The following is a 24,183-nucleotide window of genomic DNA, read 5'->3' on the forward strand; positions in this document are numbered from 1 at the left end:
GCACGCGCGCGCGCGCATGCAGATGACAGTTACCACCCAACATGTAACCATTGTCAGCCAGCTGAGAAAAAGTACTCTGCAGCCTCATTCCAGTTTAGCAGTATGCAAACCGCATAAACTATGAAGTATCTCTAAATTAACACGAGATTTATAGATATACGGAGCTATCAATATGCTACCTCATGAAACACAGATCTAACGTAATGCTCTCACAGAACACTTGCAATGTATTGCAGTCAAATGCAACTGTGCATCATTCTGGCGTAGCTGGCATGCATTAGTGGTAGTTAAATTCCTAGGGAGTTCACAGCTATGAAAAACCTGCTTCCCATTAATATTTGAAACAGTATGTCTGGAACGTGGCCTAAGTTCCAGCAAGCATGTTATGGTCAGAGCTTATGGCTGAGCACCGATAATGCCACATTTGGGCAATATGCATGTTTTTCTTTTTCTTCCCACTGATGGCGAACCAGATTATCACTCAAAAAAAGTTTATTCCCGGCCAAGTGCAGTTTTCTAGTATCAAGCATGGTCCTAATTTGGGGAAGAAATTTCTGAGAGTATACGTCTGGAACACAGCATTCTATGGTAGTGAAACGTGGACTGTGGGAAAATCGGAACAGAAAATAATCTAAGCATTTGAGACGTTGTGCTTCAAACGAATGTTGAAAATTAGATGGACTGTAAGGTAAGAAATGAGGAAATTCTGCATAGAATCGGAGAGAACGGTATATGTGAAAAACACTGACAAGGAGATGGAACAAAATGGTTCAAATGGCTCTTAGCACTATGGGACTTAACATCTGGGGTTATCAGCCCCTAGACTTAGAACTACTTCAACCTAACTAACCTAAGGACATCACACACATCCATGCCTGAGGCAGGATTCGAACCTGCGACCGTAGCAGCTGCGCGGTTCCAGACTGAAGCGTCTAGATTCGCTCGGTCACAGCGGCCGGCGAGGAGGGACAGGATGATAGGACACCTATTAAGACGTCAGGGAATGACTTCTGTGTTATTAGAGGGAGCTGTAGAGGGCAAAAACTTTAGAGGGAGACAGAGACTGGAGTACATCCACCAGATAGATGAGGACGTGGGTTGCAAATGCTACTCTGAGATGAAGAGGTTGCTGCGGAAGGGAAAATCGTGGCGGGGTGCATCAAACTAGTAAGAAGACTGATGACTCAAAAAAAAATGTTTCCAGTGATAAGAGAATAACAATATAGACTGTGTAATGTTGTTGCATTAATTTATTCTAAAAGCGGTGCTGATATTCAAGAAGATAAAAGTGGGTTGAAAGCTGTGAGCTATCTGAGGAAGTTAACCTTGCATTACTGCGCAACTGTTTCCCCAGGTATCCAGTCTTGCTTACCAAATTCCCAACCAGACTAACATCATTTATAATCTTTTAATACTCATCTTACGATAATCGGTGGTATATATATAAAAAGACAATTAAATAAAAAGAAATAAATCAGTTTATATTTGGACATTGTTCCGTTAAAATTTCAGCTTATCAAACTTGATTCTTAACTAAACTGGTGCCTTACTTAGGATTGTGAAAATGTGAGTTTGTAATCTCAGCCGTGGTCTAGGGGGCCGGCACGGTAGCTCAGCGTGTTGGGTCAGAGGGCTAGCTGCCCTCTGTAATAAAAAAAACTGAGTTAATGGATCGACAACGAACTAAAACGGGTGTCTTTCGACGTCCGCCCGGAGCAGATACAACGAACGAAAACGAACAAAATAAGATCAATTACAAAAAAAAAGGGGGTAGCGTCTTTGATTCATAGTCAAAACGTTTTCGGTCCCGGGTTCGATCCCCGCCACCGCCTAAATTTTGATAAATAATCAGCATTGGCGGCCGAAGACTTCCGGCATAAGAAGTCAGCCTCATTCTGCCAACGGCCTTGTCAAAGAGGGCGGAGGAGCGGATAAGAGGTTCAGGGCATTCTTGTCCTAGGAGTGGGAAATTGCCCTTAAAGGCGGAAGAATAAGCAATGATCAACGACATGCGGATGCAGAAGGCAATGGAAACCACTGCATTAAAGACACGTAACGTATATCCACAGGACATGTGGCCTGTATTTGAAGAAGTGTCATGATGATCTCTCCATTGGCATAAGATTCCGGAATAGTCCCCCATTCGGATCTCCGGAAGGGGACTGCCGAGGGGGAGGTTACCATGAGAAAAAGATTGAATAGTCAACGAAAGGATAACGTTCTACGAGTCGGGGCGTGGAATGTCAGAAGCTTGAACGTGGTAGGGAAACTAGAAAATCTGAAAAGGGAAATGCAAAGGCTCAATCTAGATATAGTAGGGGTCAGTGAAGTGAAGTGGAAGGAAGACAAGGATTTCTGGTCGGATGAGTATCGGGTAATATCAACAGCAGCAGAAAATTGTATAACAGGTGTAGGATTAGTTATGAATAGGAAGGTAGGGCAGAGGATGTGTTACTGTGAACAGTTCAGTGACTGGGTTGTTCTAATCAGAATCGACAGCAGACCAACACCGACAACGATAGTTCAGGTATACATGTCGACGTCGCAAGCTGAAGATGAACAGATGGAGAAAGTGTATGAGGATATTGAAAGGGTAATGCAGTATGTAAAGGGGGACGAAAATCTAATAGTCATGGGCGACTGGAATGCAGTTGTAGGGGAAGGGGTATAAGAAAAGGTTACAGGAGAATATGGGCTTGGGACAAGGAATGAAAGAGGAGAAAGACTAATTGAGTTCTGTAACAAGTTTCAGCTAGTAATAGCGAATACCCTGTTCAAGAATCACAAGAGGAGGAGGTATACTTGGAAAAGGCCGGGAGATACGGGAAGATTTCAATTAGATTACATCATGGTCAGACAGAGATTCCGAAATCAGATACTGGATTGTAAGGCGTACCCAGGAGCAGATATAGACTCAGATCACAATATAGTAGTGATGAAGAGTAGGCTGAAGTTCAAGACATTAGTCAGGAAGAATCAATAGGCAAAGAAGTGGGATACGGAAGTACTAAGGAATGACGAGATACGTTTGAAGTTCTCTAACGCTATAGATACAGCAATAACGAATAGCGCAGTAGGCAGTACAGTTGAAGAGGAATGGACATCTCTAAAAAGGGCCACCACAGAAGTTGGGAAGGACAACATAGGTACAAAGAAGGTAGCTGCAAAGAACCATGGGTAACAGAAGAAATACTTCAGTAGATTGATGAAAGGAGAAAGTACAAACATGTTCCGGGAAAATCAGGAATACAGAAATACAAGTCGCTGAGGAATGAAATAAATAGGAAGTGCAGGGAAGCTAAGACGAAATGGCTGCAGGAAAAATGTGAAGACATCGAAAAAGATATGATTGTCGGAAGGACAGACTCAACATACAGGAAAGTCAAAACAACCTTTGGTGACATTAGAAGCAACGGTGGTAACATTAAGATTGCAACGGGAATTCCACTGTTAAATGCAGAGGAGAGAGCAGATAGGTGGAAAGAATACATTGAAAGCCTCTATGAGGGTGAAGATTTGTCTAATGTGATAGAAGAAGAAATAGGAGGCGATTTACAAGAGAAAGGGGATCCACTATTAGAATCGGAATTTAAAAGAGCTTTGGACGACTTACGGTCAAATAAGGCAGAAGGGATAGATAACATTCCATCAGAATTTCTAAAATCAGTGGGGGAAGTGGAAACAAAACGACTATTCACGTTGGTGTGTAGAACATATGAGTCTGGCGATGTACCATCTGACTTTCGGAAAAGCATCATCCACACAATTCCGAAGACGGCAAGAGCTAACAAGTGTGAGAATTATCGCACAATCAGCTTAACAGCTCATGCATCGAAGCTGCTTACAAGAATAATATACAGAAGAATGGAAAAGAAAATTGAGAATGCGCTAGGTGAAGATCAGTTTGGCTTTAGGAAAAGCAAAGGGACGAGAGAGGCAGTTCTGGCGTTACGGCTAATAATGGAAGCAAGGCTAAAGAAAAATCAAGACACTTTCATAGGATTTGTCGACCTGGAAAAAGCATTCGACAATATAAAATGGTGCAAGCTGTTCGAGATTCCGAAAAAAGTAGGGGTAAGCTATAGGGAGAGACGGGTCATATACAATATGTACAACAACCAAGAGGGAATAATAAGAGTGGACGATCAAGAACGAAGTGCTCGTATTAAGAAGGGTGTAAGACAAGGCTGTAGCCTTTCGCCCCTACTCTTCAATTTGTACATCGAGGAAGCAATGATGGAAATAAAAGAAAGGTTCAGGAGTGGAATTAAAATACAAGGTGAAAGAATATCAATGATACGATTCGCTGATGACATTGCTATCCTGAGTGAAATTGATGAAGAATTAAATGATCTGCTGAATGGAATGAACAGTCTAATGAGTACACAGTATGGTTTGAGAGTAAATCGGAGAAAGTCGAAGGTAATGAGAAGTAGTAGAAATGAGAACAGCGAGAAACTTAACATCAGGATTGATGGTCACGAAGTCAATGAAGTTAAGGAATTCTGCTACCTAGGCAGTAAAATAACCAATGACGGATGGAGCAAGGAGGACATCAAAAACAGACTCGCTATGGCAAAAAAGGCATTTCTGGCCAAGAGAAGTCTACTAATATCAAATACCGGCCTTAATTTGAGTAAGAAATTTCTGAGGATGTACGTCTGGAGTACAGCATTGTATGGTAGTGAAACATGGACTGTGGGAAAACCGGAACAGAAGAGAATCGAAGCATTTGAGATGTGGTGCTATAGACGAATGTTGAAAATTAGGTGGACTCATAAGGTAAGGAATGAGGAGGTTCTACACAGAATGGGAGAGGAAAGGGATATGTGGAAAACACTGATAAGGAGAAGGGACAGGATGATAGGACATCTGCTAAGACATGAGGGAATGACTTCCATGGTACTAGAGGGAGCTGTAGAGGGAAAAACTGTAGAGGAAGACAGAGATTGGAATACGTCAAGCAAATAATTGAGGACGTAGGTTGCAAGTGCTACTCTGAGATGAAGAGGTTAGCACAGGAAAGGAATTCGTGGCGGGCCGCATCAAACCAGTCAGTAGACTGATGACAAATAAAAAAATTAAAAAAAATCTTACGGAATACATCAAATAGGGAGCCAAGATTGGGAGACTACATACAACACTGCATTCATAAATTAACACACGAAGAACGTTGAAACATATCCAAGTGGAAATTAACCACAACCAACCGATTCAGTTTTCACCAAAAGAAGTTGCGTTCATAGCGCAATCCTGTCTGTCATGAAATTACCACACACTGGTGTACTAAATTCATACTAACTCTCTGTGAAATCTTCCCAAAAAGAATAGCTGAGGGCTACTTTGATGGTTACACCACATGCTTCACGTCGTCAACTTGGTTTACACAAAGAGTGTAACTCCCCAATATTTTTGATAATTAAAATAAATTACATCGAAACGCAACTTACAAAAGAAAAACCTCGAACTGGTTACTATCGTCTTACTATTAACCTGATGGGTCAAACAACTGTATAAGCACGTGGTACTGATCTCACAAAGTATACCCCACATGTGTTGAACATAAAGAAAAGTTGCTATATTGAAAACTATTGTCAAGACGAGATGTTATAATCTCACGCACATTCGCATTTAAGATTGATGATCTTAGTTAGAGTTACCGATCAACACGTGGTTCCACTTTACTCACAAAGTAGTGATAAAGCAACTACCGGAAGATATTCTGAACTTCACACTCGAATTACACTGCGTTGCAATGTAATATAACATTAGATATTTTAGAGCTAAACCTGAAATAAAGCTGATTAAATTTTCAGTGAGGCTGAACTTAAGAAATCCATTGTCCTACGGACTTAGCAGACACGCGCTTAGCTGGAGATCTTACCACTTCAGACGCTCGCTGCAGACAGACTGACCTGGGCCCCTACCGAGCATGCTTAACAGATACAAACGGAAGTGACCAGAGAGGCAGCTTCCTACACCAACATGACAAGGGACAGACAGGACCATACTAAGAATAGAAACCTCTTTGCTTTTAGAAAGCGTAGCTACCTGTTCCGACGTTGGTCCTACTGTTCTCTAGCAGACAGGCTTGTCTGCTACCATCAAGCATGCAGCTAGAAACACATTTGCTCATTCATACTCTCACACAGAACGGAAGGGGGATGACGGTATCTTATTATATACAGTATATAAAAGAAAGCGGATGTAGGTTCCGTATGAGACTGTGTGACATGAATTACACATAAACTGTGTTTTATAGCGTAGTAGTGTGACAGATCGTTCTTGTTTATGTGTAAAAGTAACACGTTCCACTGCTCAGTCTCCTCCCAGATAGTCAGAAACACCACAGTAAATTTAGAAGAGGAATTTATGCTGTAAATGACAACATATTTAAGAAATTAACATCAAAGGAATCCAACAGAGACCTTTCAATTGGCGCAGACAAACGTAACAACATATGCATTCTCCACGTAATATCATAATTACACTATCAGAACAACAAAAGTTTACAGAAATCATTAATCCTTCAGAAGGAGCAGATATTCCTGATGCAAGAGTGAGTCATGCACGCATTGTTGATGACTTTCCATGAAAAAGTATGTTCCATTATTTAATATGGCTGTTAATGGCACTTTTGTGATAAACTTATGCATAAATCTAAGCACCTAAATGAAACACTTTAAAATGGCAAAAAATTATATTTCACTATCAGCTTTAAATATAAATATATTCATATCGACTGCCTATTGAGAAGATATTATAACAACCTACAGACAGGCGATGTTCACCACTCAGTGATGTGTGGAAGATCATGACTCAGCACACTAGTCACCTGAGCCTGCAGCTGGTTTTATGACGCTGGTCGAAGTGGCTGTGCCGTTCTGGGCGCTGCAGTCCGGAACCGCGAGACCGCTACGGACGCAGGATCGAATCCTGCCTCGGGCATGGATGTTTGTGATGCCCTTAGGTTAGTTGGGTTTAACTAGTTCTAAATTCTAGGGGACTAATGACCTCAGAAGTTGAGTCCCATAGTGCTCAGAGCCATTTGAACCATTTGGGATTTGACGCTTTTCATACATCTATCTAATAATCATATGCTTCGTGCAATCAAAACTCTTACGTGAATCATACTTTACTGTTGTGTTAAAATTCTTGGCCCTTTCACAAATAACCCGGCGTCCTCGTTTCTTAGAAGAAGGCTTCTCAATTTTCTCAGATGTCTGGTATGTTACAAGGGACAGTGAAATATTCTTAGGATAGGTCGGAATTTGAGCTCTTGCTATCAGACGCACTTTCATGAGATCATAACCCATTTGAATGAAGTAGTATCTTGGCAGTGATGTCCACAGTATCCAATAGAGCCAAAAAGATTACCAAACACCATTTCCTCGTTAAACAGGCCACAGAATATGTGCGATACACCTAGTCAACTGTATCAACGCCCCCATTGTGGCATAATAATCTAACACAATATTTATTTTTCAAGAAACCCCATCGACAGCGCCTGAATCATGCATAGTTGACAGCATCAGTATCGACTTTTTCTTCTTCACGTACGAAACAAATGTCATGCCTTTCTTACATCGGAAGAGAGACAAATTAGGTGCTCGGTCTTCCTTACGCAATAATTCCTTGAAAATTTTCTGAGTGCTCAAATACACGTAAGGCCGAGCAACTGGCAGGTCACAATACGCCAGTCACTACTCTTGATGAACTGTGGTATCGTGTTGAAGCTGCATGGGCAGCTGTACCCGTATACGCCATCCAAGATCTGTTTGACTCAAAGCCCAGGCGTATCAAGGCCGTTATTACGGCCAGAGGTGGTTGTTCTGGATGCTGATTTCTCAGGAACTATGCACCCAAATTGCGTGAAAATGTAGTCACATGTCAGTTCTAGTATAATATAGTTGTCCAATGAGTACCCGTTTATCATCTGCATTTCTTCTTGGTGTAGCAATTTTAATGGCCAGTAGTGTATTTCTGATACTGAAGTTCGTAGAGCACAGGGTACACAAAATATTTCGACACTTGGAAAAAAGTTTTCAAATCACAAACTGCAAATATCTTAATGCCATGCTTGCGAAGTTTGTTTGAAATATATTTTACAAATCCATAACGATCCCGAATAGCTTGAAGTTTCTCATTAGTGTATACAAATTCACCGAGACTGTACGCGCTTTTACAGTTGTGGCATGCAAGTAAATAACTGGTCAACCACCGAATAATGAAAATTTGAGTTACAGGTGAAATTCCGGCGTAACCACCAACACCTATAACATATATTCTGATACAAGAGCCAGTACAGCGCGAAACTGTATTTATAGCTGACACAAGATGGCACTCGTGTCTAACACCAACACTGATCTTTGGTTTCTTTGCAGCAATAAGACACTGCTGAAGCAATTATTACATAATACACAATATTGAAAAACGAAAGGGGAAAATTCATCAAAACGGAGGAAGAGATGTGAAGGTAGTGCAAAGTGAACGGAAAAAATTACGCAGCGAAGGAAACGAACATACTCGAAAAGACAGTACTGTGATTTCCGCTAGAGAGTCTCACAAGCACCAAATAGGCCTTGACTGCTGTTTAACTTTTTATTACAATGGTTGGAATCTGCATAAGTTACATTCTAGTGTTTTAATGCGTTTGGTTTATTATTGAAACAAATTTCATATGGACAAAAATCATCGTTCTGATGAGGTTATAGTTAGCTACTTGAATGAAATCATTTACTTACCTGCAAATACCTAGGTATGTTGATTTAAACATATTATATATACGGCTTCTCTCTTTCAGTCTCCTGCAAGTGTCAGTTTAAATGCAGGCAGCTTTCATATGACCAGAAACTCAAGTTGTTTAAGGAATTCTACTCACTAAAAGATGCAGTCAAGCAAAATGTCTCACATACATGCTTTCAAAGTGAAGAGGAAGGTCAAAAGTATGTATTGATAGTAACAAATCTGCTCAGCTGTCTACTGAGGAAGGAGGAGAACAACTGGTCATACCTACGAAAAGAAATCGTAACTATGTGTTACACATTGCCTGATGGAGAGGGAAATGTAATAAGAGTATTTAAAGGAACATTTATCAAGGTTCTCACTTTGACGAAAAGAAGAGTTCAGACATTAACACAGTTGAAGCAGAGGGGTCAGATTGTATATGAAGAAAAGCCAGGAAATAAGAAAAAACACTGGAAATATACAGAAGAAAATGAAAAGCTGGTTGTTGTTCATATTAAAGCCATACCAAGACAAGAAAGCCACTATTCAAGGGAATAATCGAGTGACAAACAATACTTAAGTGAAGACCTGACTGTTTATCGTTTGTTTAAAGAATTTCAAAGGCAACATGAAGACACTAACATCACATAACGCAAGCTAAAATTTTCGCCAAGCTAAAATTCCAGCGTTTGTCAAGTGACACTTGTTCTACATGTGACCTCCTTAAAGCCAAACTGAGGTGTGATCCCAATAATAAAGACAATAAACTGCAGCTAGAACGCCATCATCTAAAAGCAAACAAAGCTATGGATTTCATGAAAGCTGACACAACCAAGAGCCAAGGGCCTAACTCGCAAGTATTTATAGCTACAATGGATTTGCAAAAAGTCATTTGTCTTCCGTCATTGAGGCACAGTGAAATGTACTATTTACGACAACTCTCAAATTACAACTTTTGCATTCATGTTGGTGATAAACCGGTCACATGTTTCTCTGGCATTAGGCCGTTGTTGCAGGGGTGGGAATTAAATTGTTTCCTGTGTGCACAAAGCTTTTACTTCGACAGTTACTTGTAAAAAGAAACTAATAATGTGGAGTGAGAATTGCTGTGGGCAGAACAAAAACAAGATGATGATGTTTCTGTGGGTTTACCGTACAGCAAAAGGCTACTTTATGGAAATAGAACACAAGTTTTTGGTGAAAGGACACTCTTTTATGACTTGCGATCGTGATTTTGCTCACATTGAGAAACGAAAGAGGCGCACTGTGTGTGAAGTTCCAAAAGACTTAGTTCGCCTCATAACTGAAGCTATGCACACAATACCATTCATGCAAGAAAGAGAATTTTATAGCTTTAAGTCAAATCCTGAAAAATATATGAATCTCACCAAAGTGCATATTTCAAAGCATAATGGATCATACTGACTCCTGAAGGCCTGGGGTACTGCAAGTTAGTGAAACTGAAAAGTTCAAGGAATAATACGTCTTGAAGACAAACGTGAAGCCTTCTGATCATCACGTGCAGCTGAAAACACTACACCGTGAATGTAGGCTGTCAGAAGAAATTAGAAGGGATTTAGCTGAAGTGAACCGTTTGTAAAAGAGGAGAATAAGGGGTTTTACGAGAAACTTGTGAAATGAGTGAAAATGGTGATCGCGGCACTTTTATCGTTATTTATGTTCAATCCTTTGCAAACAGAAGTTTCATTTTCTTCAAATTTTCTATCATTTTGTTCTTAACTCCATTAACATACACTCCTGGAAATTGAAATAAGAACACCGTGAATTCATTGTCCCAGGAAGGGGAAACTTTATTGACACATTCCTGGGGTCAGATACATCACATGATCACACTGACAGAACCACAGGCACATAGACACAGGCAACAGAGCATGCACAATGTCGGCACTAGTACAGTGTATATCCACCTTTCGCAGCAATGCAGGCTGCTATTCTCCCATGGAGACGATCGTAGAGATGCTGGATGTAGTCCTGTGGAACGGCTTGCCATGCCATTTCCACCTGGCGCCTCAGTTGGACCAGCGTTCGTGCTGGACGTGCAGACCGCGTGAGACGACGCTTCATCCAGTCCCAAACATGCTCAATGGGGGACAGATCCGGAGATCTTGCTGGCCAGGGTAGTTGACTTACACCTTCTAGAGCACGTTGGGTGGCACGGGATTCATGCGGACGTGCATTGTCCTGTTGGAACAGCAAGTTCCCTTGCCGGTCTAGGAATGGTAGAACGATGGGTTCGATGACGGTTTGGATGTACCGTGCACTATTCAGTGTCCCCTCGACGATCACCAGTGGTGTACGGCCAGTGTAGGAGATCGCTCCCCACACCATGATGCCGGGTGTTGGCCCTGTGTGCCTCGGTCGTATGCAGTCCTGATTGTGGCGCTCACCTGCACGGCGCCAAACACGCATACGACCATCATTGGCACCAAGGCAGAAGCGACTCTCATCGCTGAAGACGACACGTCTCCATTCGTCCCTCCATTCACGCCTGTCGCGACACCACTGGAGGCGGGCTGCACGATGTTGGGGCGTGAGCGGAAGACGGCCTAACGGTGTGCGGGACCGTAGCCCAGCTTCATGGAGACGGTTGCGAATGGTCCTCGCCGATACCCCAGGAGCAACAGTGTCCCTAATTTGCTGGGAAGTGGCGGTGCGGTCCCCTACGGCACTGCGTAGGATCCTACGGTCTTGGCGTGCATCCGTGCGTCGCTGCGGTCCGGTCCCAGGTCGACGGGCACGTGCACCTTCCGCCGACCACTGGCGACAACATCGATGTACTGTGGAGACCTCACGCCCCACGTGTTGAGCAATTCGGCGGTACGTCCACCCGGCCTCCCGCATGCCCACTATACGCCATCGCTCAAAGTCCGTCAACTGCACATATGGTTCACGTCCACGCTGTCGCGGCATGCTACCAGTGTTAAAGACTGCGATGGAGCTCCGTATGCCACGGCAAACTGGCTGACACTGACGGCGGCGGTGCACAAATGCTGCGCAGCTAGCGCCATTCGACGTCCAGCACCGCGGTTCCTGGTGTGTCCGCTGTGCCGTGCGTGTGATCATTGCTTGTACAGCCCTCTCGCAGTGTCCGGAGCAAGTATGGTGGGTCTGACACACCGGTGTCAATGTGTTCTTTTTTCCATTTCCAGGAGTGTAGAATACAAGCACATATGTGACAAGAAAACTGTACAAGGTGCTATCCAAAATTTTCGGGACTGGTGCTGCCATCTGTTGAAAACCTTACCTTGTACGAATGGTCTACATCACGCTTGAAGTAGTTCCCATCTGCACGTACACACAGGTCCCAGAGCTACTGACGCTGGTCAAACGTTTTCTGGAAGTCTGTTCTTTGAGGGTGTTTATCACCACGAGCGATGCTTCTTGAATCTTCTCTGGAGTGTCGAACCGACGGCCTTTCAACTTGAGTTTCAGTTTTGGGAATACCGCGAAATCACAAGGTGGCAAATCTGGCGGATATTGTGGGTGGGGTACAATCGCCATGTTGTTTTTTGCCAAAAAGGTTCTGGTGAGCAAGGACGTGCGACAGGGCGCATTGTAGTGATGCAGCATCCAGTTCCCTTGACGCCAAAGTTCGGTCCGTCGTCGCCGCACGTTTTCACGGAGCCGTCGGAAAACGTCACAGTAGTACGCGGAATTCACTGTTTGGTTGGATGGGACGAATTGTTTGTGCACAATTCCCTGAACTTGGAGAGCCCGGGCTGATCCTCTGGGACGATTGTCGCTTTGTCTCCCGATCATACCGTGTATCCAGCTCTCGTCGCTGGTGATAACCTGTGACAAGAAGGTTGGACCATCAGATGCGGTCTGATGAAGGTCCGTGCACACTTCAACACATTGTGCCTTCTGATTGGCAGTCAAGATCATTGCCACAAATCTTGCGGCGACATGATGCATGCCCAATTCATCAGTCAACATTCGTTCACATGTCCTATAACCAATACCCACTTCATCTACAAGGTCTTGAATGGTTCAACGTCGATCCGCACGAAACAGTTGTTGAAGTTTGTCAACAATGTCTGGCGTTGTGCGGCTAACGGGCCTACCAGTGTGAGCATCATCTGCGACGTCTGTACCGCCTGCCCTGAACCAAGTATGCCACTCAAAAACATGTGTAGGGCTCATGCTCCGTCCCACAAACACTTGTTGAATCATTTTCCCGAGATTCGCACAGAATTTGACACACACGCACTGTTCTGATCGCGGATCCATCGTAAAATCGCCACACACCAAACACAGAGTATTACGGAAACCACTCTAGACACGCAACACGTCCTCCCAGCTGAATGTCACTCCGCACACTGACTCATCGGATATGCAGCTCTCGCCACCTAGCTGTGCAAAGATCTACTACTCCTATTTTCCAGATGGCAGCACCAGTCCCGAAAATTTTTGATTCCACTTCGTATATATAGGGATCCCAAACTTTTATACTGGTTTTGTTGAAGTGCTATACACGTTTCGTTGATAATTTCTAAATCAGTTTTTTGGCGCCTGGCCCATTATTTACTTACATCCACAATTGTTCACAGACTCATCCAAAATTTAATGTACTGCAGGCTACTTATCAGTTTTCCTTCCCTCTTCTGTGATTGTTTTATCGTCGAAACGAACACTATAGAACATGGAAAGGATCACTTGTAGCTCATGACAGTTCTTGCAATTCCGATTCCTGATCCATAGGTATCCCACAGCTCCATTACATCCACGAGCTTTCCTTTCTTCATTGCGAAAAGATTGTAATGTCATCAATCATTTCCATGCTAACTATCTTACTGAATCCAGAAATCTCCATTGTTACTCCTGTGGAAACATCCTTGAATTCTGGAACAGCTTATACCATATTTTTACTTGTCTGATTACTTGTTGCTGAGCTAACTGTTTTCCCTCGTTTACAAGTTTTGTCGCTTCCAACTAACCATTCACCAGTAGAACCTGATTGAGAACTACTCCTGTCCACTTCCAGTCTGACGGTCTGTGTGAGTAATTATCTCCTCTTCCCCATCAGTATAATCGTCCAATAAATGTCTACATCTTTCGTAAGATCTGGATTTTAATTCATGAGCCACTAGAATGGTTCAAATAGTTCTGAGCACTTTGGGACTTAACATGTGAGGTCATCAGTCCCCTAGAACTTAGAACTACTTAAACCTAACTAACCTAAGGACATCACACACATCAATACCCGAGGCAAGATTCGAACCTGCGACCATAGCGGTGGCGCGTTTCCAGACTGAAGCGCCTAGAACCGCTCGGCCACGCCGGCCAGCTGAGCCACTAGAGTTTGTCGTTGGTTAAACGCTTTCTTGCCCTAAAATAACAAAAATTTTAATGAACGTAGGTCATATGAATAATGTAAATAAAATAAAAACACTGTGTTCGTGGAAGTAAACAACAAACTTACTTGACTAATCGTGCCGTGCACTAAGTCCACTATTGTGACAAAGTTACGTAAAGTTTCCTGTTAATCAAATTCTGTAACACCGAGAATTAATAGACTGCACACAACAATAATCAGGATACAATTGAAGCAATAGCTGGAGTTTGGAATGTCTCCAGTGTTGCCAACATGGCGAATATAATACACTCCTGGAAATGGAAAAAAGAACACATTGACACCGGTGTGTCAGACCCACCATACTTGCTCCGGACACTGCGAGAGGGCTGTACAAGCAATGATCACACGCACGGCACAGCGGACACACCAGGAACCGCGGTGTTGGCCGTCGAATGGCGCTAGCTGCGCAGCATTTGTGCACCGCCGCCGTCAGTGTCAGCCAGTTTGCCGTGGCATACGGAGCTCCATCGCAGTCTTTAACACTGGTAGCATGCCGCGACAGCGTGGACGTGAACCGTATGTGCAGTTGACGGACTTTGAGCGAGGGCGTATAGTGGGCATGCGGGAGGCCGGGTGGACGTACCGCCGAATTGCTCAACACGTGGGGCGTGAGGTCTCCACAGTACATCGATGTTGTCGCCAGTGGTCGGCGGAAGGTGCACGTGCCCGTCGACCTGGGACCGGACCGCAGCGACACACGGATGCACGCCAAGACCGTAGGATCCTACGCAGTGCCGTAGGGGACCGCACCGCCACTTCCCAGCAAATTAGGGACACTGTTGCTCCTGGGGTATCGGCGAGGACCATTCGCAACCGTCTCCATGAAGCTGGGCTACGGTCCCGCACACCGTTAGGCCGTCTTCCGCTCACGCCCCAACATCGTGCAGCCCGCCTCCAGTGGTGTCGCGACAGGCGTGAATGGAGGGACGAATGGAGACGTGTCGTCTTCAGCGATGAGAGTCGCTTCTGCCTTGGTGCCAATGATGGTCGTATGCGTGTTTGGCGCCGTGCAGGTGAGCGCCACAATCAGGACTGCATACGACCGAGGCACACAGGGCCAACACCCGGCATCATGGTGTGGGGAGCGATCTCCTACACTGGCCGTACACCACTGGTGATCGTCGAGGGGACACTGAATAGTGCACGGTACATCCAAACCGTCATCGAACCCATCGTTCTACCATTCCTAGACCGGCAAGGGAACTTGCTGTTCCAACAGAACAATGCACGTCCGCATGTATCCTGTGCCACCCAACGTGCTCTAGAAGGTGTAAGTCAACTACCCTGGCCAGCAAGATTTCCGGATCTGTCCCCCATTGAGCATGTTTGGGACTGGATGAAGCGTCGTCTCACGCGGTCTGTACGTCCAGCACGAACGCTGGTCCAACTGAGGCGCCAGGTGGAAATGGCATGGCAAGCCGTTCCACAGGACTACATCCAGCATCTCTACGATCGTCTCCATGGGAGAATAGCAGCCTGCATTGCTGCGAAAGGTGGATATACACTGTACTAGTGCCGACATTGTGCATGCTCTGTTGCCTGTGTCTATGTGCCTGTGGTTCTGTCAGTGTGATCATGTGATGTATCTGGCCCCAGGAATGTGTCAATAAAGTTTCCCCTTTCTGGGACAATGAATTCACGGTGTTCTTATTTCAATTTCCAGGAGTGTACTTATATAAGTTTGCTACACTCTGTGCACCGGCGCGCCTGCTCTGCGATTCGTTTTCATCGTATAGGTCAGTCTCTGTCACATGAAAAATGTAAAACACACAAGCAGAAAATTATCGTCGCTGAGAAAAAAAGAAACAGAAGTTGTCGGTCTGAGATATAAAACAAGTTTCTTGCAGGAGATTGGCATAGTCACTGGCTTGGTTCGTAAGTTACGCAATTAGGTTCAGTGTTTAATGTTCATGGGACCAAGTCGGATTTGTTGTAATACATGGACCTAATTAGATCAGATCGTCCTCTGCACAGTTTTTTCTTATTGTCTTTGTTGCACACACACATACGGAATCCAGAGTTCAGGTATTCACAGCGGTGGTGACTATAATCTATCTTACATAAATCTACATATGTTTCTGATCTGATCACAGGAGTGTACATTAGTTTTTAAGTACGGGGTTAGAAACAAGGTCTAAACAAGGTGTGTTCCTTATTAAATAACGTTGTAAGGTACATCAATATTGGATGGTTATTGTCCGTTCACTTGCTCAATATGGTGAATTGTGACTAGTGTGTGTTTTCCAGCGACCTCCACTCACATCGCAAATGTCTCACTGTTCATTTGGCTTAAAGACACAGTCTCGGTGTCCTCTGGGTATGGAGACAACAGTACAATTATCATCTGGGCAAAACGTAGTGGTTAGTTGACCAACTACCTAAATCCTCCACATGAGGTCATCATATGCATATGCAAACTATGTGGCTAACGCTTGCCTGTAGTTACGAATGCCAGAATACACAATAGGGCTCACGAGGTATATGAGCAGTAACCAGCCGCGCCGCTGACGTCAGAGTGAACCCAACCAGCTCTCAGTTACTCGAAGTTACCGCAACGTATTGTGTTGTAATTGCGTTTACGAGCGAAACGAAATTTGTTTACGGCAGTGCAAAGTTTTATTATGGACTGGCAATTGAGTTCAGAGCTACGTCATAAGTATCGAGGGATTTTTTACATCAAGTTTGTAAGTGAAAAGTAATTGGTTGCTGTGCAATCGCCAGCTGTAATAACCGCAGGAGACAAATAAGTATGTAATGAATTAAGTTTATATATGCCCCAAAAACAATGAGTCGAAATGGAAATGAGTAAATGCCTGTAAACGTGCAGATTTGTTTCGAGCTGAAATACCACTACTCAATAAGTCTACTCAATAAGTCTCACGGATCTGGATGACAAAAGAGATTTGAAAAGTTAGGTGTTGAATATTGCTTCGAAACGCAAGATGAAGGCTTAAGCTGTTCCAACTCTGAATCTACCATCCTTGGGTGATGATTTAGGGCATAGTAATGAGCCTAATAATTTGAAAAATATTCGGGAACAGAAACGAAGCTACTGCAAAGAGGCAGAAGGTGTTTTACAAGTAAATACACTCCTGGAAATGGAAAAAAGAACACATTGACACCGGTGTGTCAGACCCACCATACTTGCTCCGGACACTGCGAGAGGGCTGTACAAGCAATGATCACACGCACGGCACAGCGGACACACCAGGAACCGCGGTGTTGGCCGTCGAATGGCGCTAGCTGCGCAGCATTTGTGCACCGCCGCCGTCAGTGTCAGCCAGTTTGCCGTGGCATACGGAGCTCCATCGCAGTCTTTAACACTGGTAGCATGCCCCGACAGCGTGGACGTGAACCGTATGTGCAGTTGACGGACTTTGAGCGAGGGCGTATAGTGGGCATGCGGGAGGCCGGGTGGACGTACCGCCGAATTGCTCAACACGTGGGGCGTGAGGTCTCCACAGTACATCGATGTTGTCGCCAGTGGTCGGCGGAAGGTGCACGTGCCCGTCGACCTGGGACCGGACCGCAGCGACGCACGGATGCACGCCAAGACCGTAGGATCCTACGCAGTGCCGTAGGGGACCGCACCGCCACTTCCCAGCAAATTAGGGACACTGTTGCTCCTGGGGTATCGGCGAGGACCATTCGCAACCGTCTCCATGAAGCTGGGCTACGGTCCCACACACCGTTAGGCCGTCTTCCGCTCACGCCCCAACATCGTGCAGCCCGCCTCCAGTGGTGTCGCGACAGGCGTGAATGGAGGGACGAATGGAGACGTGTCGTCTTCGGCGATGAGAGTCGCTTCTGCCTTGGTGCCAATGATGGTCGTACGCGTGTTTGGCGCCGTGCAGGTGAGCGCCACAATCAGGACTGCATACGACTGAGGCACACAGGGCCAACACCCGGCATCATGGTGTGGGGAGCGATTTCCTACACTGGCCGTACACCACTGGTGATCGTCGAGGGGACACTGAATAGTGCACGGTACATCCAAACCGTCATCGAACCCATCGTTCTACCATTCCTAGACCGGCAAGGGAACTTGCTGTTCCAACAGGACAATGCACGTCCGCATGTATCCCGTGCCACCCAACGTGCTCTAGAAGGTGTAAGTCAACTACCCTGGCCAGCAAGATCTCCGGATCTGTCCCCCATTGAGCATGTTTGGGACTGGATGAAGCGTCGTCTCAGGCGGTCTGCACGTCCAGCACGAACGCTGGTCCAACTGAGGCGCCAGGTGGAAATGGCATGGCAAGCCGTTCCACAGGACTTTATCCAGCATCTCTACGATCGTCTCCATGGGAGAATAGCAGCCTGCATTGCTGCGAAAGGTGGATATACACTGTACTAGTGCCGACATTGTGCATGCTCTGTTGCCTGTGTCTATGTGCCTGTGGTTCTGTCAGTGTGATCATGTGATGTATCTGACCCCAGGAATGTGTCAATAAAGTTTCCCCTTCCTGGGACAATGAATTCACGGTGTTCTTATTTCAATTTCCAGGACTATATATTACCACTTAATGAAAAAATTACTACTAGACAAAACATTAACTGCGAAAACAAACACTGTTGTAAACGCAACAATGAATGTGTATGAAAACAATTACGAATTATCGAAACAGAAATAAAAGACCTTAGGCAAAAAAATGCAGATTTGCAGTACTGCCTCTCTCGATGCAAGGCTGAGTTGCATGAAATTAAAACATCTTCAAAAAGTAATTCACGGCTCATTTTCTGACTGTCAACAACGAGCAGTTGTGAAAGGACGGTGTACTAACAGCTCGCCTAAAAATATTGCAAATGCAGAGACTTTATGTTGACTATCTTATAAAACGTTATCATTTTTCAGAGATGTATTATTCTTCCTAGTGAAATCACTATTAAAGAGAAAACTCGGGCAATTTAGCGTTCCACCAGGTTTTGATGATTTAAGCTTTAATGTTTTGAAAGCTCATAGTTTTTAACAAAATTTAAAACAGTTGTAATCAATATAAAGCTTAATAATAACAGTAACAATAATACACTACAACCCATTCATTCCTGCTATGAGTTAGATACGAGTGCGCAGTTCATTGGGGTGTGGCGTGGCGGAGGGTTCACGGTGACGTCACAGCTCACAGCCTGCCTGCGTATGACCCCTACTTTGTACTCTATACTTCATTTGTCATAAAAATAAACCTGATGTAAACAAACACAAGCGCGATGACTGGCCAGCAGCCGTAACTCTCGCACATTGGTGTTGTTCCGCTCTTGGAAGTAGGCCCTACTTATGTATTAGATATATTTTTACTATGTCTTTGTAAATGGAACTTTAATACACTCTGATGTGATAACGCCATCGACGTTTTTCTTAATCATACTTCAGTTACGTAATTTTTATTTCAGAAACTGTGTACAGTCACAGTCTCCATAAGCGCTACTTGTTTTCCGTCATCTCGCTGTCAACACGTGATGCGAAAATGGATGGTTGGTTGGTTTGGGGAAGGAGACCAGACAGCGTGGTCATCGGTCTCATCGGAATAGGGAAGGATGGGGAAGGAAGTCGGCCGTGCCCTTTCAGAGGAACCATCCCGGCATTTGCCTGGAGTGATTTAGGGAAATCACGGAAAACCTAAATCAGGATGGCCGGACGCGGGATTGAACCGTCGTCCTTCCGAATGCGAGTCCAGTGTCTAACCACTGCGCCACCTCGCTCGGTCGCGAAAATGGATGACTCTGCTTCCTGTGTCGTAGTGAAACATGTGCGCGGAACACCTTGAATGGCGAGAAACAAGTTGTTCTTAATTATTTTTCAAAGGATGACAGAGAAAAATCAGCTCTGACGTTTTCCGAGAAACACTACATAAGTAGTTTCTTCTGACGGATTGTGTGTGGGGCATAATTGGGTGCGTGAGACAATAAAAGATTGTTGATGCATTGAGGCGTCAGTTCGAATCTGCCGGCACAGTAGCTCAGCGTGTTCGGTCAGAGTGTTAGGTACCCACTGCAATAAAAGAACTGGGTGAACAGATCAACGAAGAACCTGAACGGGTGCCGTCGGATGTCCACCCCGAACAATTCAACGAAGAATATAGAACAAAATGAGGTCAACAAAAAGAAATCCCGTTGTGGCCTATTTTTGTTTAATACCTAGATCATTTAAATATGAAATTCATCAAATATATGTTGATTAACTCATACTTGACCATCATTTTTCACGAAAAGACGCACGTCTTCTAGTTTGTAATTACGTACCGCACACAAAATTCAGGTTTTCATCGCCAATACAGATTCTTAAGTATCGATATTTTGTAAAAGATTGTTAAAGATTGCTGAAGTTACGAAAACATTACACGATCAAATTTTTTGGAGAAAAAAAGAAAAACCAAATACTCCTTGTTTGAATATGTCCTTTGTTTTGTAGGATGGACGTGGTTTCACACGACCCAAAGTGAGAAGCATCGTAGAGACATGGAAAAAATTAATTTTCACGGCGTCGAGCACACTGTTAGAAGTGCTGCATTTTTACAGTTGTCACCGCGCCAGTGTTGTCTGAATCCTACAGAACTGATCTAGAGCCAAGTTAATGGATTTGTCGCAGAAATAACAAGACATTTAAGCTGCTAAACGTACTGAAACTAATGCACGAAGTTTTGTGACACGTCACAGCCGAACGATGGCGAAATGCGCAACAGCACGTCATAAAAGAGGAGCAGGAAATCTCGACATTTTGATGGCTTGGGATTCAGTTCCTGATCGCCTCGTTATCAGTGTAGCAGTAATGAAATGTATTCCTCAGAAATCGATATGGAAGAAGTTCAGAAATTGCCGCACGACTGACTGCATACATTCAGTGTCATCAACATTTAACTACATGGAAAATCAGTAGTCAACTTTTTCGCCACGCATAGCTCCTGCAGAAAAATGACCATTGTTAAAGTCAGAAATTTTCATCATTCTTGTTTTTAATTATAATACTACGTCACCTAAGACAGAGGGCATGTTATGATTTATACCAGGTCACCTAAGAAGCTTATCGCCTGAGTTTTGGAAATTTGGAAATTTGTGGTAAGGTCTTATGGGACCAAACTGCTGAGGTCATCGGTCACTAAGCTTAAACACTAGTAAATCTAACTTAAAATAACGTACGCTAAGCACGACACACGCACCCATGCCCGTGGGAGGACTCGAACCTCCGACGGGGGAAGCCGCACCGACTGACGCCTAAGACCGCTCGGCTACCCCGCGCGGCCGCCTGAGTTTTGCCGTATATAATTTCCTTCACTTTAAAAGCTATATTGTTCTCAGCTCGTCTCTTTTTGCGTCTCTACTGTAGTTCATATCACTTTCCTGACCAGTGCTGTCCAAGTTGAATGCGCAGCTGAATCTGTTGCCCAGTATCGTCGCTGAGTCGATGTACGCGTAACGCACAGGATAAAAGGTATCATCATTATCGTACTTGACTGTGCTCGAGACAGCTTGGCCTCCGCTCCACGTGAAACGGAAACCAATGAGATTCCAGCAAACGCGGAAGAATACATAGTGTAATGTTTATACGAGGTTTATTCTTGTGATGAACGGAGTACCGCGTTCGCAGTGGCGAGGATTCAGGACACCAGGCTGTGCGCTCGTTTTCTCAAAGAGGCGACGCGAGATCGGGGAAGACCCTCAGGAACGGGAACGGCAGCTTGTGTGGCGCTCCCATTAGGGGTCCTCACGCGAACACTCCTAACCTACAGCCGTCGGCACACGGACCGTGCTGTCGAACGTTAACGTTGAGCGTGCCAAGTTCAACGTGCTGCTAAACGCTCAGGAACGATGTGACTTGTGTATACGGTACGTGGGCCCCAACGTGGTATACGCGATAGCAACGCACTCCAGCGGCAGTTGAGCGATGTTTCTAGTTCGTAAATCACACTGTTTACTCAACGGGCGCGCGTAAAATTCCCACGTTAGCTCTATTAAAACGCACATTTCCTCCATCGTCCACGAAAAGGAATGTACCATGTCCAATCAATAAGGACAGAGACATATAAAAGTGCCATTACAAACAGTGCGGTACAAATTTGGAATACTTCTCCGCAGAAGATAAACATTATTTCATCATTCCCACATTTTATTAAAACCCCAAGGTCAGTCTTACTTGATCACTGTTCCTACCCAGTAGCAGAAACTTTGCAACATCTGAATTACGAAGCGTAAAAGAGAAAGGAGCAAAATATCTGTATGGAAGTAGCGCAAGCTGTCCTGTAGATTAAGCCAATCGAACAAAGTCACCCCTCAAAAAAAGGTGAACTTATATCTACATAACATCAAATATCATAGTATATACTTATATTAAACTAATAATAAAAACGCAAATGTTAAGAAATAAAATACAGCAGTGTTAAGACGCAAACCACCGCTTCAACTATCAACTAAATACGAGACAGTTACCCTGCTCATTACAGTTTTTTGTTTTTTGTTTTTTTTCCGTTATTGATCGTTGTGTTTGGTCGTTGCGGACGTGGCAAGACATCCTGTTCAAGTTCGGTGGTTGGTCGTTCCACTCAGTTTTTTTTTGTTTTTTTTTATTACAGAGGCCAACTGGCTCTCTGAGCGAACACGCTGAGCTACCATGCCGGCATCACACTAATCTAACAACACACGGACACATCTCGCAATTAATCCAAGTATGTTACCCGTTGCAGAAAACCTTATCGTAGATACGTTACTAATTGAAATTTAATTATAACAAATTTGTACAAGAACAATGCATTTTGGGTGGATCATCCTTGTGTCACTGCCTTCAAATAGCCTACTCTCATAAGACGCAAGTTACAATAATTCTTTTCCCATGAATATGATGTTTCTCGTTATTTTACTGGAACGAATAACACAGTTAACAACAGGTTTTCCAATGATTCTGAATTTGCTGATGCTCAGAAACGGCATATGCACATATAAGCTTGAAATGAATGCCAATATGGCGCCTCACGACTCTGTACTGAAGGGAGACGGGGTGCGTGTGACGTAGGTGGCGTTGTGCCATCTCATTGGTCAACGCTCAGACGCACGCTCACAATATCTGACATGCCAGATATTGCTCTGCACGTTCGGAAAGACTCCCGAACGTGCTATTCCACGCTATGACGTCAGAAACTCGGCACGCTCAACGCTCAACGTTCGGATGCACGGTCCGTGTGCCGACGGCTTAAGGCGAGCCACGCAGATCCGCGCAAGAATGCTTCGCCAGTGTGAAAGCTGTCACAAAGTAAGCACGCAAGTGCTGTGCTACGCCACCGATCACACGCGCCCCGTACCTCTGCACGTCAGGCTTGTGGCGTTGTTACGCTTGCTGCTGTGCGCTCTCTCGCTGATTCTCCTGTCAGTTGCCTATAGTGCGCGACGGGACTCTTTCGCATATTCTTATCAGCAATCTACAATACCCGACACTATCGTGGTGGGTTAACCACTCCTGGACCAAGGAATTAGTCTACATCTACATCATACTCCGCAAGCCACCTAATGGTGTGTGGCGGAGGGTACTTTCGGTACCACTATCTGATCCCTCCCACCCCGTTCCACTCGCGAATAGTGCGTGGGAAGAATGATTGTCGGTAAGCCTCTGTATTGTCTCTAATTTCTCGAATTTTCTCCTCGTGGTCAGTACGCGAGATGTATGTCGGGGAAGTAATATGTTGTCTAACTACTCCAGAAAAGTGTTGTCCCGAAATTTCAATAGTGGATCTCTCCGTGATGCATAAGGCCTCTCTTGTAACGTCTATCAGTGGAGTTTGTTAGCATCTCCATAGCGCTCTCTCGTCAGCTAAACGATCCCGTGAAGAAACGCGCCGCTCTTCGTTGGATCTTCTCTAGCTCCTCTATCAGTCCTACCTGACAGGGATCCCAGATAGATGAACAATACGAAACGGACGAACAAGCGCCTTATAAGCCATTTCTTTCATGGATGAGCTACATTTCCTTGAGATTCTTCCGATGAATCTGAGTCTGGTGCCTCCTTTTCCCACTATCTGTTTCATATGGTTATTCGACTTAAAATCGCTCTGGATACTTAAGCCTACATATTTTACAGCAGACGCTGCCTCCAGCTGTTT

The sequence above is a fragment of the Schistocerca americana genome, chromosome 4 (genome assembly GCF_021461395.2).
Source record: "Schistocerca americana isolate TAMUIC-IGC-003095 chromosome 4, iqSchAmer2.1, whole genome shotgun sequence".
Taxonomy (NCBI): Eukaryota; Metazoa; Arthropoda; class Insecta; order Orthoptera; family Acrididae; genus Schistocerca; species Schistocerca americana.